This window comes from Lepus europaeus, chromosome 11 (genome assembly GCF_033115175.1).
Source record: "Lepus europaeus isolate LE1 chromosome 11, mLepTim1.pri, whole genome shotgun sequence".
Lineage (NCBI taxonomy): Eukaryota > Metazoa > Chordata > Mammalia > Lagomorpha > Leporidae > Lepus > Lepus europaeus.
Genome location: NC_084837.1, coordinates 105,479,902 through 105,494,611, shown reverse-complemented (window position 1 = coordinate 105,494,611; position 14,710 = coordinate 105,479,902). Strand labels below are relative to the sequence as shown.

General features: G+C 56.4%; 1 pseudogene; it reads right to left on the bottom strand.

The window, feature by feature from the left end:
* Positions 1-6,802: 6,802 nt before the first annotated feature.
* On the bottom strand, positions 6,803-8,400 carry LOC133769641 (voltage-dependent anion-selective channel protein 3-like; annotated as a pseudogene).
* Between the last annotated feature and the right edge of the window lie 6,310 nt (positions 8,401-14,710).

Here is a 14,710-nt window from a genome sequence, read left to right as displayed (position 1 = left end):
TAATTCCCTTCTAGGCCATCTCCAAACAGTCACATTGGGAATGGGGGCTTCACCATATGGATTTGATTCAGTCCTTAGCACGTGGGAATTATTTTGAAGTGAGGAAAACCTAACATTTGAAAGTGAGATAAATTCTTTGAATACTTAATTTAACAATAGGTTGATAGAATGTTATATTTTAAAGATATTTAAAGTTCTCCGTTCAAGATGTGACCATTTCCACTTTTTTTTTTTTTTTTTTGACAGGCAGAGTGGATAGTGAGAGAGAGACAGAGAGAAAGGTCTTCCTTTTTGCCGTTGGTTTACCCTCCAATGGCCGCTGCGGCCGGCGCATCGTGCTGATCCGAAGCCAGGAGCCAGGTGCTTCTCCTGGTCTCCCGTGCAGGTGCAGGGCCCAAGGACTTGGGCCATCCTCCACTGCCTTCCCGGGCCATAGCAGAGAGCTGGCCTGGAAGAGGGGCAACCGGGATAGAATCCGGTTCCCCGACCGGGACTAGAACCTGGTGTGCCGGTGCCGCAAGGCGGAGGATTAGTCTGTTAAGCCACGGCGCCGGCCTTTTTTTTTTTAAGATTTATTTATTTGAAAGGCCACGTTACAGGAGGGTGTGGACATCTTCCGTCTGCTGGTTCAGTCCCCAAATGGCCGCAATGGCCAGGACTGGGCCAGGCCGAAGCCAAGAGACTGGTATCCCATGTAGGTGCGGGGCCTTAGGTCATCTTCCACCGCTTTCCCAGGCACATTAGCAGGGAGCTGGATCGGAAGTGGAGCAGCTGGGACTTGAACTGGCGCCCATATGGGATGCTGGCATTGTAGGTGATGGCTTAACTCACTGAGCCATGCCAGCCCCTGGGAGTCGCCTTTTCAATCACTGTTCCACTTGACTCCACTTTGATGAGAGCAGGTTCTACAGATCCCTTCTCAGTTCTGTGTCGATGGTGTCACATCGCTGCCTTGAAACCAGCCACAGTGGGAAAGAAATTGGCAAGGGGTGGACTTTGTGGCATGGTGGGTTAAGCTGCTGCCTGGGACCCCCACGTCCGATCCTGGAGTGCCTGACGACTCTGCTTCCCATTCAGCTTCTTGCTCATGTGCCCAGGAAGGCAGCAGATAGAGGGCTGAGTGCTTGGGCTCCTGCCACCCACGTGGGAGACCTGGATGGAGTTCCTGGCTCTTGGCATCAGCTTGCCCTGCCCTGGCTATTGCAGTCATCTGGGGAATGAGCCAATGGATGGAAGAGTCTCTCTGTCTCTCTCTGCTTGTTTTAAATGACTCTTAGAAAGAAAAAATTGGGGCCGGCGCTGTGGCTCACATGGTTAATCCTCCGCCATATGGGATATGGGATATGGGCGCCGGGTTCTAGTCCTGGTTGCTCCTCTTCCAGTCCGGCTCTCTGCTGTGGCCCAGGAGGGCAGTGGAGGATAGCCCAGGTCCTTGGGCCCCTGCACCCGCATGGGAGACCAGGAGAAGCACCTGGCTCCTGGTTTCGGATTGGCGCAGCGCCGGCTGTGGCGGTCATTAGGGGAGTGAACCAACAGAAGGAAGACCTTTCTCTCTGTTTCTTTCTCACTGTCTGTAACTCTACCTATCAAATAAATAAAAATCTTAAAAAAAAAAAAAAAAAAAAAGAGCCGGTGCCGCGGCTCAACAGGCTAATCCTCCGCAATGCGGCGCCAGCACACCGGGTTCTAGTCCCAGTCGGGGCACCAGATTCTGTCCTGGTTGCCCCTCTTCCAGGCCAGCTCTCTGCTATGGCCCGGGAGGGCAGTGGAGGATGGCCCAAGTGCTTGGGCCCTGCACCCCATGGGAGACCGGGAGAAGCACCTGGCTCCTGGCTTCGGATCAGCGCAGTGCGCCGGCCGCAGCGGCCATTGGAGGGTGAACCAATGGCAAAGGAAGACCTGTCTCTCTGTCTCTCTCTCTCACTGTCCACTCTGCCTGTCCAAAAAAAAGAAAGAAAAAGAAAAAGTCGCCGAAGGCTGCAAAGCAGGGCTCCCCGCCCTGGAGCCAGGTCCGCCTGCCGCTGACAGCCCCCGCCCCGAGGAGAAGCACAGTGACCTTTGAAAGGAGGACAGCTGATTCCTGACTTTGAAAGCTGCTTTGCTGGAAAATATCGACATACCATGTCGCAGTCAGTGTCTGGCCCGGAAGACTGAGCCACTGCCCCTCCCCCAGCCCCAGCGAGAGGAAATGCGTGGCGGGCAGCTCAGGAGGCAGCACCTGAAAGAGGAAGGGGGGGGGGGACGGGAGCTGCCACAGGGGTCTCCCGTGGGGATGGGGCCACTGCCTGCTGGCTAGCACTGGGGCTGTGCAGCTGGGGCTCCTGGCAGTGCTGGAACTGCCCCAGGTACAGGGAGGGGAGAGCGCCCTCGGTTCTCCCACCCTCGGAGATCCTGCCAGTGCCCCGGCCTAGCCCTGCTGGAGCTCTGTGCAAAGCATTCTGGGAAGTGAGCTGAGCAGGAGCCGGCTCGGATGGACCTGAGGACGAGTGGACCGACAGCTGGCACTCCGCTCAGATCGAGGAAAGGGGACAATGAGAACGGGGAGTAGACGGGGATGTCCCGACCTCGTCCAGTCATAATGTGAAGAAAAATGTGGGGATGACAGTTTGGAGATAAGTTTCTCAAAAGAACAGTGAAGTTTCATAGTGTGGTGGCTTCAGCATTAAAAACTGTTGGGAGCATGGCATAGTGGGTTAAGTTGTTGCAACACCCACATCCCACATGGGCACTGGTTCAAGTCCCGGCTGCTCCGTTTCCAGTCCAGCTCCCTGCCAGTGCACCTGGGAAAGCAGCAGAGGACAACCCAAGTGCTTGGGCCCCTGCACCCACTTGGCCTCTGGCTTCGGCCTGGCCCAGCCCTAGCCATTGTGGGCACTGAGGGGTAAATCATCAGATGGAAGATGGATTCTCTCTCCCTCTCCCTTTTTCTCAGTCACCCCACACACCCCCATTATTCTGCCTTTCAAATAAACAAATCTTTAAAAATCTGGAAAGCTCACAACACATTATATGACGGGGATCAAATCCTAACACCAGGGCCAGTGCTGTGACATAGCGGGTAAGCTGCCATCTGCAACGCCGGCATCGGTATGGCTCTGGTTGGCTCCGGCTGCTCCACTTCGATCCAGCTCCCTGCTAGTGCACCTGGGAAAGCAGTGGAAGATGGCCCAAGTGCTTGGGCCCCTGCACCCTCATAGGAGGCCTGGAAGAAACAGCTCCTGGCTTTGATCTGGCCCAGCCCTGGCTGTTGCAGCCATTTGGGGAGTGAACCAGAGATGGAAGATCTCTCTCTACCTCTGCCTATCCCTCTCTATAACTCTGCCTTTCAAACAGATAAATAGATCTTTAAAAATAATTAAATAAGTAGGGGCCAGCGCTGTGACAGAGCAGGTGGGGCCCCCGCCTGCAGCGCCAGCATCCCATATGGGCACTGGTTCGAGTCCCAGCTGCTCCACTTCTGATCCGGCTCTCTGCTGTGGCCTGGGAAAGCAGTGGAAGATGGCCCAAGTCCTTGGGCCCCTGGACCTGCGTGGGAGACCCTGAGGAGGCTCCCTGCTCCTGGCTTTGGATCAGCACAGCTCTGGCCATTGCATTCATCTGGGGAGTGAACCAGCAGATGGAAGACTTTGTGTGTGTGTGTGTGTGTGTCTGCCTCTGCCTCTCTGTAGCTCTGCCATTCAAATTAATAAATAGATCGATAAATAAAAAAACAACTAGGACCCTCCTCCCGCCGTACCAGTGGGGGGGCTCCCCTGCAGGATCCTCTATTGCCGCTCCTGAATGCCCTTCTTCCCAAGGCGCTGCTGTGCGCACCGGGTTCTGCCCTGCGGCCCTTCCTACATGGTCTCAGCCGGCACTGCCTCCTGCTCCCAGCACCCTCTGCGCAGTTCCTCACGCTGTCCAAACAAACCCCCAGCCCCTCTGCAGTGGGGGTGGCTGCCTGCGGGGCGCATCAGGGCGTCCATCTCGTTGGAGAAGGCCCAGGTGCCCGGCGTGGGGCGCTCCTGGCCTTGCGGTGGGTCGTCTGCAGGGCTTTGAAGCGGTAGCGACACTGCTTCAGGGCCCACAGGAAGCCACACTCCCGCAGCCGCCCGGCCATGATCCGGTACACCTGGCAGTTCTGGTGGCAGGTGCGGAGCTCCTCAGGGACCCAGGACTCACTGGGAATTCCCAGTACAACCTTAGTTTCCTCGGAGCCCCAGTGCACTCTGTCCACCTCATCCTGCAGGCCCTGCCAGCCGCACACTTCCAGGGCGTGGCTTTCCTCGAGCCTTGTAGGGCCCGGAGCAGCCTCCCACACACTCCTCCTGGGCGTGCTGAGGGCCTGGGCTCTGCAGGTCTTGGTCCTGCTCCCTATCGGAGCTCCCACTGTGAGTTGGGCCATCTGTTTGCAGGGAGATAAACAGAAGACCTACGGTTTGGTGAGTTAAACTCCGATCATTTTATTTTTAAAAAAGATGTACTTATTTATTTGAAAGGCAGAGGGACAAACAGACAATAATAGAGAGGTCTTCCATCTACTGGTTCACTCCCCAAATGGCTGCCAGAGCCAGCCAGGTATGGGCCAGGTCAGAGCCGGGAGCCAGGAACTCCATCCAGGTCTCCGCATGGGTAGCAGGGACCCCAATCATTGGGGCCATCTCCCACTGCCTTCCTGGAGGCATTCGCAGGAAGCTGGGTTGGAAGCAGAGCAGCCAGGATTTGAACCGGCACTGATGCGGGCTGTCATCACAAGTGCACGTTTAACCTGCTGTGCCACAATGCTCCCCTCCCCCCATCATTTGATTCGCCAGGGAAAGGAGATAAAAATTTGTGAGAAAATAGTCAAAGCAGATTCTTGAGAAGGTCTAGTGAAAATAATATCAAGGACTAGGAGGGAACAGCAACAAATCCTGGCCGACTCTCTACCCGCATACCCAGGTTCATCCACGTGGTTACACACAGCTCGGGCACGTGCTGACACCACCTCCCTGAGACGGGCCCTCAATCTCGTGTCCTTTCTGGACTCAAGAAAATCACTCCCAGTGACATTGGAATTTTTTTTTTTTTTTAGATTTATTTATCTATTTGAAAGAGTTACCGAGAAGGAGAGGCAGAGGTAGAGAGAGAGAGAGAGAGAGAGAGAGAGAGAGGTCTTCCGTCCGCTAGCTCACTTGGCTCACTCCCCAAATGGTGGCAACGGTCAGGGCTGGGTCAGGTGGAAGCCAAGAGTCAGGAGTTTCTTCCAGGTCTCCCACGTGGGTGCAGGGGCCCAAGGACTTGGGCCATCTTCCACTGCTTTCCCAGGCCACAGCAGGGAACTGGGTCGGAAGTGGAGCAGCCAGGACTTTTTTTTTTTTTGACAGGTAGAGTGGACAGTGACAGAGAAAGGTCTTCCTTTTCTGTTGGTTCACCCTCCAATGGCTGCTGCGGCCGGTGCACCGCGCTGATCCGAAGCCAGGAGCCAGGTGCTTCTCCTGGTCTCCCATGCAGGTGCAGGGCCCAAGGACCTGGGCCATCCTCCACTGTCCTCCCGGGCCACAGCAGAGCTGGACTGGAAGAGGAGCAACCGGGACAGAATCCGGTGCCCCGACCGGGACTAGAACCGGGGTGCCAGCGCCACAGGCGGAGGATTGGCCTATTGAGCTGCGGCGCCGGCCACAGCCAGGACTCTTAACAGGCGCCTATATGGGATGCTGGTACTGGAGGCAGTGGCTTTATCCGCTATACCACAGTGCACTGGATTTCTAAGCTTCGTTTAAAGCAAGATTGAAGGAAGGAGTAGATTTGAAACATTCAACCTAAAGAAGGTCTGCAAGTGGGGTCTTGCTTGGTAGGAACCCCACTGTGACTCCACCTTGAAAGGAAAAGGCATTCGTACGTAGGGAGGCCCTGAATTGGAGCCTTCTCCCAGGTTACTTCTGGGTGGTTCTCCATCCGGGTTCCGGTTGCCTCGGTGCCTCCCAGGAGACACCAAGGCCACAACGCCAAAGGCCAGCAGCTCCTGGGGGAACGGGACACATAATGCCTCCGATACCTGGGCCCAAGGCCAAGCAGCAAAATAGGAGAGACTAAAGAGTGAGCCCTTTTTGGCTCTAAAATGCAATAAAAAGGACAGAAGAGGATTTTAAAAAGAAAAGAAAGAAACGAGCTAACCCTCCTATCACTTCCGCTTTTCCTACCGGCTCAGAGGGGCACGTGTAGCGCAGGGACAGCCGGGATCCGCACACGGCCCGTCTGACCCTGTGGCTTTCCCCACTACACAATGTCACAGCCGCACGCGTGAGATCCAGCCGGAGAACCTGGGAAAGCAGTGGAAGATGATCCAAGTGCTTGGGCCCCTGTACCCACGTGGGAGACCCAGAAGAAGCTCCAGGCTCTGGGAGGTGTGCCCAGACGTTGTGTGTGTGCCGCGCTCCTGTTCAGTTCCTGGGGTAACCTTCGTGTTAACCCGGGCAGCAGTGTGCTGTCACAGCCTGCACGTCCCCCACCACACCTCCATGACCTTTTAATATGATTCCTCTCCGTGCTGTAGCGGAATATGGTTCTGCATCAGCGTAACTAAAATAAACCCATCATATTTGGAACATTGAAAAAAACCAGCCTTTTCCCTGACCCTGAAATCGCCCGATCATACCGATCTGCTTGTGTGCCCTAAGGTGCGGCTGACTCCGTGGTCCCTGGCAGCGAAGAGAAATGAACCCCCTATGTGAACCTTCAGAGTGTGGACTTTTTAAATTCTCCAAAGAATTGTAATGCTTCCCGCACGGAAGCCTGGAGATTCGCTGCCAGGGACCGATGTGATGCTTTACTCAAAACCACGTTAAGCTTCAAGTTCAAATCTCAGCCCAGCCTCGTGGCCTCCTGCGTTGAAGTTCTTCCCATTGATCAAAGCGGCGAGGGTCAGTTTGACTCCTGGTCGGAGGGTCTGCGTATTGAAGGACTCCAAATCTGGGAATCCAACGCACTCGGGTGGTCGCCCAAAGACCCAAAACTCCAGCCCAGTAGATGCAAAAGCAAGAGGATTTTTATTAGGCGTTTGAGCAAACAGGCTCCCCAGCACCACAGGCAGTCGAGAGAGTGAGAGAGCCTGGAGCAGGGGTTGCAGCAGTTTTTAAAGACAATAGCCACCTGATTAACATATGTATGCGGGGCATTTGGTGATTAGCTATTTTGAAGGGCAAACTCTTGTTGCGATTTTAGCGAGGGAAGGGGTAAGTTTATACAATGGTCACAGAACCTTATTGCAACTCTTTTCCGGACTCCTGCAAGTGTTATCGCGTGAGACAGTTACACAGAGCAGTTTCCCAAGGTTATTCTGCAGGCAGGTGGAGACACAGTTATTTTAAGGGATGTCTACTGTCAACAGCTAAACTTTTTAACCCTTTAATATTTTAATATTTACTTGTAGCAGGGGTCTTGCAGTATAACCCAGTCCAACCAGGCTGGTGTGATTCACTTCAACAGACAGAGAAGTTCTACAGTCCAGCTTGTATTTACTACGATGCCAAAACACGTGTTGTTACCGCCAGGCGTCCACACCGGTTTCAGTCTTCTCGTTGGCCTTCTGGTAGATGGACCCTCCGAATTCAGGGCCATCCTTTACGTGGGTGTGCAGCTGGAAGTCTGCAACCTTGTGGCCCAGGGCCAGATTATCCTGTGACAGTTTGGATTTGGCTGTGTCAAAACTCATCTGAGAGCCAGCAAGCCAACCTTCAAAAGCCAATTCGGCCCATAGATGGTTGGTCCAGAAAAATCTGTATCAACATTACTTCCAAGATTGAAACAATCCCATTTATAGGAGGCCATCAGTTTCCCACTCTTCTTTCCTGAGTTCAGTACGAATATGGTATCAAGGGTCAATTTCAGAGGCCGGCACTGTGGCGTAGCAGGTAAAGCCACCGCCTGCAGTGCCAGCATCCCATATGGGTGCCGGTTTGAGTCCCAGCTGCTCCATTTCCCATTCAGCTCTCTACTGTGGCCTAGGAAAGCAACAGAGGATGGCCCAAGTCCTTGGGTCCCTGCACCTGTGTAGGAGACCTGGAAGAAGCTCCTGGCTCCTGTCTTCGGATCAGCTCAGCTCTGGCTGTTGCGGCCATCTGGAGAGTGAACCAGCGGATGGAAGACCTCTCTCTCTCTAACTATCTGCCTTTCAAATAAATAAATAAATCTTAAAGAGAGAGAGAGAGAGCGCGCGCCAGTTTCAACCCTTCAGCCAACCTATTTTCCGGAGAGATTTCTGGCCCCAGAGTATTTTCTGGGAGTCCAAGTTACAGACCTTACATGTGGTCTCTAGGCTGCCTGACGCTTTCCCTGTATCAGTTTACGCAAGACCAGAAGTAGGAAAGTCCACGCCACCACAAGACTTGGTTCTCAGGTCTGTTCTGACCAGGCCAACCCCATGTCCTTTGTGGAAGACATCCTTGGCAGCCTTTGCTGGGTCACCGTGTGTTATGCGTCTCTTCGAGCCAAGGGCTGTGCCCGCTCCACCAGGGCAACGCTGAAGGTCTTCCAACCAAAAGACTGATTTTTTTTTTTTTTTTTTTTGACAGGCAGAGTGGATAGTGAGAGAGAGAGACAGAGAGAAAGGTCTTCCTTTTTGCTATTGGTTCACCCTCCAATGGCCGCTGCAGCCGGCGCATTGCGCTGATCCGAAGCCAGGAGCCAGGTGCTTCTCCTGGTCTCCCATGCGGGTGCAGGGCCCCTAGGACTTGGGCCATCCTCCACTGCCTTCCCGGGCCATAGCAGAGAGCTGGCCTGGAAGAGGGGCAACCGGGATAGAATCCAGCACCCCGACCGGGACTAGAACCTGGTGTGCCGGCACTGCAAGGCGGAGGATTAGCCTGTTAAGCCACAGCGCTGGCCCAAAAGACTGAATTTAATACAGCTTCTCACTGCCCCAGCCATGGCCCTGCCCGATAGAAGTAAGGAGACTTGGGCAGCTATCTTCAGGCTGCTAAAATGCAGAAGCCTGATCGGAGTCCTTGGGCCTTTCTGCAGGGTCAAGTTCATTGGGGATTTCGGAGAGGTGTGAGGGCTGGCTGCAGAGGGCCCCACTGCAGGAGGAGGAGACGCCGGAGGGAGTGTGGCTCACTTGCAGGCTGCCCTTGTCCCCGGGCATCACCACCCTGCTCTGTGGGGCTTCACACAGAGACAGGAGCTGTTGGAGCCCACAGGTGGGGGTCTCAGCTCGCCCTCTCGTAGTGTCTGCTTTGCCCTATCCAGGGAGGGTCGGTGAGAACCAACATGGTCTCAGAGGAAAGTTCCAGATACCTTCCGGGTTCTGGACACCTACCGAGGTACTGCCGGCCAGGTTTGGATTGTTTTCCGTTTTTGGTGATGCTTCAGTGTCACCGGAGTTGGCCCAGGGACACCTCCCTGTATTAAGGATCACCTACCAGGCCGAATCTGCCCCTGCCCATAGCCAACGGGGACCAGTAATCTGTCACGCACATGAGCAAGGGGGACACAGGCCCCCACTGCTGCTCGTCACAGGGCAGCAGGGCCAGCCCGGGGAGCTCAGGGGCCGAGCGGGATAATGAGTGTCGGCGGCAAAGGAACCACACCAGAGCCGGGAGATCAGTGAATGCCCAGGGCGCAGCCGGGTTATTGGGAGGGGAAGAGCTTTTATAGACACTGAAAGGGGGCTGTCCAGTGCACAAGGGAACCGAGCCAACCAGCAGAAAGGTAAGGCAGGACATGAGCCAGGCTCGCCCTCAAGGGCCAATCACAGCCAAGGACTCATACTGTTCACGAATATGGACGACTCCTGTCAGGCTAGGTACCTCCCCCAGGGGCCATCTTGGATTGTTGGAAACGCTGAGTCACTGGGATGCGGAAGTGCGGCAAACTCAAGCAAAGGCTTAGCGGCCTTGTTGAGCGAAGGCTTAGCAACTTTGTTTCCTTTTTGATTGGAGCCCCCCCCCCCCCGCACCCCACTATGTTTGACAAGATATTCCCCCTGATGTCCCTCCTCCCTCTGGAGGGGCCTGTTCAAGACTTCACAGATGGCACCAGCGCTGTGGCACAGCGGGTTAAGCCGACTCCCATAACTCCAGCTTCCAATATGGGCGCCAGTTTGATTCCTGGCTGCTTCACTTCTAATCCAGCTCCCTGCTAATGGCCTGGGAAAGCAGTGGAGGATGGCCCAAGTGTTTAGGCCCATGCACCCACGTGGGAGACCTGGAGGAAGTTCCTGGCTCCTGGCTGGCCCAGTCCCAGCAGTTGGCGGCCATTTGGGGGAATGACCCAGCAGATGGAAGGCCTCTCCTGTCTCTCCCTCTCTCTCTCTCTGTAACTCTTTTAAGTAAATAAATAAATCTTAAAAAAAAATATATATATATATATTTGAAAGTAAGAGTTACACAAAGAAGGAGAGGCAGAGAGAGAAAGAGAGAGAGAGGTCTTCCATCCGTTGATTCACTCCCCAGTTGGCCGCAATGGCCAGAGCTGCACCAATCCGAAGCCAGGAGCCAGGAGGTTCCTCCAGGCATTCTACGCGGGTGCAGGGACCCAAGGACTTGGGCCAACCTCCACTGCTTTCCCAGGCCATAGCAGAGAGCGGGATTGGAAGTGGAGCAGCTGGGAATCAAACTGGCACCCATACTGGAGGCTGGAGAAGTGGCGCCCATATGGGATGTCGGCACTGCAGGCGGTGGCTTTACCTGCTACACCACAGCGTCAGCTGCATAAACAAAAATTAAAAACAAAAAAATTGGCTGGCGCCACAGCTCACTTGGCTAATCCTCCACCTGTGGCGCCCGCACCCCGGGTTCTAGTCCCAGTTGCTCCTCTTCCAGTCCAGCTCTCTGCTGTGGCCCAGGAAGGCAGTGGAGGATGGCCCAGATGCTTGGGCCCTGCACCCCATGGGAGACCAGGAGGAGGCACCTGGCTCCTGGCTTCGGATTGGCACAGCGCTGCCTGTAGTGGCCATTTGGGGGGTGAACCAACAGAAGGAAGACTTTCTCTCTCACTGAATATAACTCTACCTGTCAAATTAAAAAAAAAAAAAAAAACATTGAGAGGCAGAGCTACAGAGATGGGGAGAGAGCGGTCTTCTATCTGCTGGTCCACTCCCCATTTGGCTGCAATGGCCGGAGCTGGACCAATCTGAAACCAGGAGTCAGGAGCTTCTCCCAGGTCTCCCAAGCATTTGGGCCGTGCTCCAGTGTTTTCCCAGGCTGTTAGCCAGGAGCTGGATCAAAGTGGTGCATCCAGGACTCGAACCAGCGCCTATATGGGATGCTGGCACTGCAGGCGGAGACTTCACTACTATCCACATCACTGACCCCAGTTCCAGAGGGTCAAACAGGAGTCAGGGCCGGTATCTGCTGGAAGTAGCGGAGCATGCCGTGTGTCTACTACAGCGGTTTACAAGGCTGAAGAATGAGCGTGGGCTGATGGACACTACCTACGGCACAAAGAGGCATTTGCCCTCCCCAGCCACCGGTGGCCTCCAGGAAACAGTAGTGCAAAGCCGAAGCCCAGGACCAAGTGGAGCCCTTGTACAAGGCAGCAGCACCTTGGAGAGCAGCACCTGAAAAAGCTGGATCCCAGCTTCAGAGAATCTAAGGCTCCCACAGCTAAACTGCACTGCCCTTGGCGGGACCTGCCTGGGCCGGCACTGCAGCCTAGCGGGTTAAGCCACCACCTGTGATGGCAGCAGCCCATACAAGCGTGGGTTTGTGTGGATCAAAAGCGGGGTAATCAGGACCACTGCTCCACTTCCGACCCAGCTCCCTGCTAATGTCCTGGGAAAGCAGAGGATGATAGCCCGAATCTTGGGCTTGGCCCCTGCGCCCTGGTAGGAGGCCAGGAAGCTCCTGGCCAAGTCCTGGCTGTTGCAGCCATCTGGGGAGTGAACCAGTGGATGGAAATCTCTTTGTCTCTCCCTCTCTGTAACTCTGCTTTTCAAATGAAGTCAATCTTACCAAATGAAATAAACCGCTACACTTCCCTCGCCTCTGGCTGGTTTCTCAGCCTCGGGGGCCCTGTTTAGCATTGCCCAGGCTTCTCAAAGGAGGAGGCTGTGCCCTCGTTAACAGGGATTAATAACAAGGACAACAAAAACAAGGATACTTAAAAAAAAAAAAAAAAAAAAAGATCGGGCCGGACGGATGGCGACGCCGAGGGCGTGCGCCGATCGGGGTTTGCGAGGCCTGGGTCCCGGAGGCCGGATGCTGGCTCTGCGCCTAGCCGCGCCCACCCGGGGACTGGCCCCGGAGAGAAGGGAGAGACCCTCCCGCCCGTCAGCTCAACGCCTGTGACCTCCGACTATCCGCCCCACGGCACCGCCTCCGCGACCGCACGAACTCCCACGAAACCCCGTGACCCGGAGCCGCGACCCCGAGCGCGGGAATGTGGCGGGCGCACTAACCACCGGAAGCGGAAATCGAGCTCCAGAAAGGCACCGGAACTACTACGTTTCCCAGAGGTCTCTGCTCGCAGACGGACAGCAGTGCTGACCAATGAGGTAACGAGGGCCTCTCCGGCGCCCGTTCGTTTCCCAGGGTGGGCAGGGCTGTCGTAGTGCGCGTGGCGGGCAGCGGGCAGCGGGCGGCGGGTGAGGGGACCCCCGGGCTGCAGGAGCGGGGGCGCGGAGCTTGAGAACGTATTCGTCGACGGCCCAGAGCGGCCGTTACCCCTGCTTATCCGCATTGACGGGCGGCTGGGGCCCGAGCCTCTGTCGGTGTGGAGCTGGGACTCCGGTGTCCTGCGGTGGAAGCGCCTCGCTGTGGCGGGGCTGCGCCGGCGACGACACTGCGTCCCCACTTCCCCTCCCCTGCACACACGTCGCCTCGTTTCCCGGGTGAGAGTCAGGAAGACCGGCAGCAGCACCCGCTCACTCCACCGCCGGCCGCGGGGCCGCGTTCCCGTGCGGTGCGGTAAGTGCTGACGGGACGAGCGTTCAGAGGCGGCGGCTGGGAGAGCCCGGGAGGGAAGCCGTTCCGCTTGGCACCCACTTGGCGCCTTCTCTGCTTCGGCTCTGACACGGAGTCCCCGCGTCTCTGCTGCTCCGCGGGTGAAACGTCCGAGGTTCAGTGGAGGGTCGGGGAGGGGTCCCCGGGGGGCGCTGAGAGCACCAACGGGGCAGCTTCCGGCCCCGGGGACCCGCTAGGGAGAGCCGAGGCCCGGCCCGGCTGTTTCCTCTGGGGTCCGGGCGTCGCACGTGGGGAGCTTAGGGAGCCGGGACAGGTGTCAGGCTGGGATCGGAGCTACGCTAGGGGCTTCGGGAGGCTGTGAGCGATGAGGGAGGAAGACGGCTGAGTGCCGGGCTGCGGGTGCTTGGTGGCACCGTTCCCCAAGGGGCAGTGCAAGGGCGGGCAGGCAGGGAGGCGAGTTGTGGACGGGCGGAGAGTGCGGCTCTAGGAACAGCTCCAGCGGGGGTGCAGGCTGTTGGAGCAAGTCTGGAGAGCCCGGACCCCAGAGGAAACAGCCAACCAGGTCTCTGGGCTGGGGTTTGTGGTCTGAGGGTGGGAGGGGCAGCGCACACCTGGCGGGTTCCAGGGTCTCAGGATGTAGCTGAGCCTGGGGGCTGCATTCTGAGAACTGGCCCAAGAGTGTGGGGAATGGGAGCGGGAAGCGCCCAGGGTCACTGAGGTCCTGGGGAGGGGCCCCTCCCAGTGAGATGGAGACGGTTTTCTTGTTGTTTCCGCTTTTAGTGTAGATTTCTGATCTTAGAGGTCAGCTGGTGCCTGGAGCTCCGTCCCTAAACATAGGGAGCCGTATGGGGAAAGAGCATGTGGTACCTGAGCTGGGGCAGAGGGGCACCTGCCCAGGGCATCAGGGCTCCTCCTGGAAGTCCTTCAGGGAAGAGGACCACGTCTTTCCGCCCAGCACGGAGCCACGGGAAGACAGTGCACACCCACCCCTCATCGCCTCTGTGGGCCCGCCTGGAGGACGCAGGCCATGACGTGATGGCCTGGCGACCTTTCAAGACCCACCATTTGTCATTCCCCGGCCTAGTGAGCTGCTCCCACCCCAAGATGCTGTCTTCTTGCTAGGTGGGGAGGAGTTCAAGGTTTCAACTGCGTACTATTAACTGTTCTCTCAAGTTGAGACTTACACATCTAGTACCTCTTCAACTCAAGATTCCCGTAATCGAATCCCAGGACTCATTTTCCTCAGGAGACCACCCTGTGGAGTCTCCCTGGCAGGCCCGTGTCTTCCCAGATGGAGCAGACGCTTCCTCCACTGACAGGCACTGGGACTGTCCACACCCCCGCCCGGCACCAGCTGTCATGGCAGAGTCCTTGGTGAGCCTTTGCCAGACAGATGCGGGGATGGAGTGAGTGGTGGCAGTGTCACAGCCTGCTAGATTTGGGTTAGCAGCTGTCACTGCCTGAAACTCCCTGGGTCCCTCGGCTGGTGTGGACACACAGGACTCCCAGCGACCTGCTCGGGAGCCGCCTGGACCCTAAGCCAAGGCTTCTGCTGCAAGTCTTGGACGTAGAGCAGCAGAGTCCGGATTCATTAATGTTAACGTTGGTGAAGCACTGACATCTCCGGAAGCTCTCGGCCCCCTTCCAGCCTGGAGAGGAAGTGGCTGTGGGGAGGTGGGACCGGGAAGTGAACTGTCAAGTTCAGCTTTTTAGCATGCGTTAAAAGAACAAATACTGGTGTTGTGGTGGACTGGGTTAAGGTGCCACCTGTGAAGCTGGCCTCCCACGTCAGTGCACGTTCGAGTCTAGGATGCCCCAATTCCGATCCAGCTCCCTGCTCCTGGGAATGC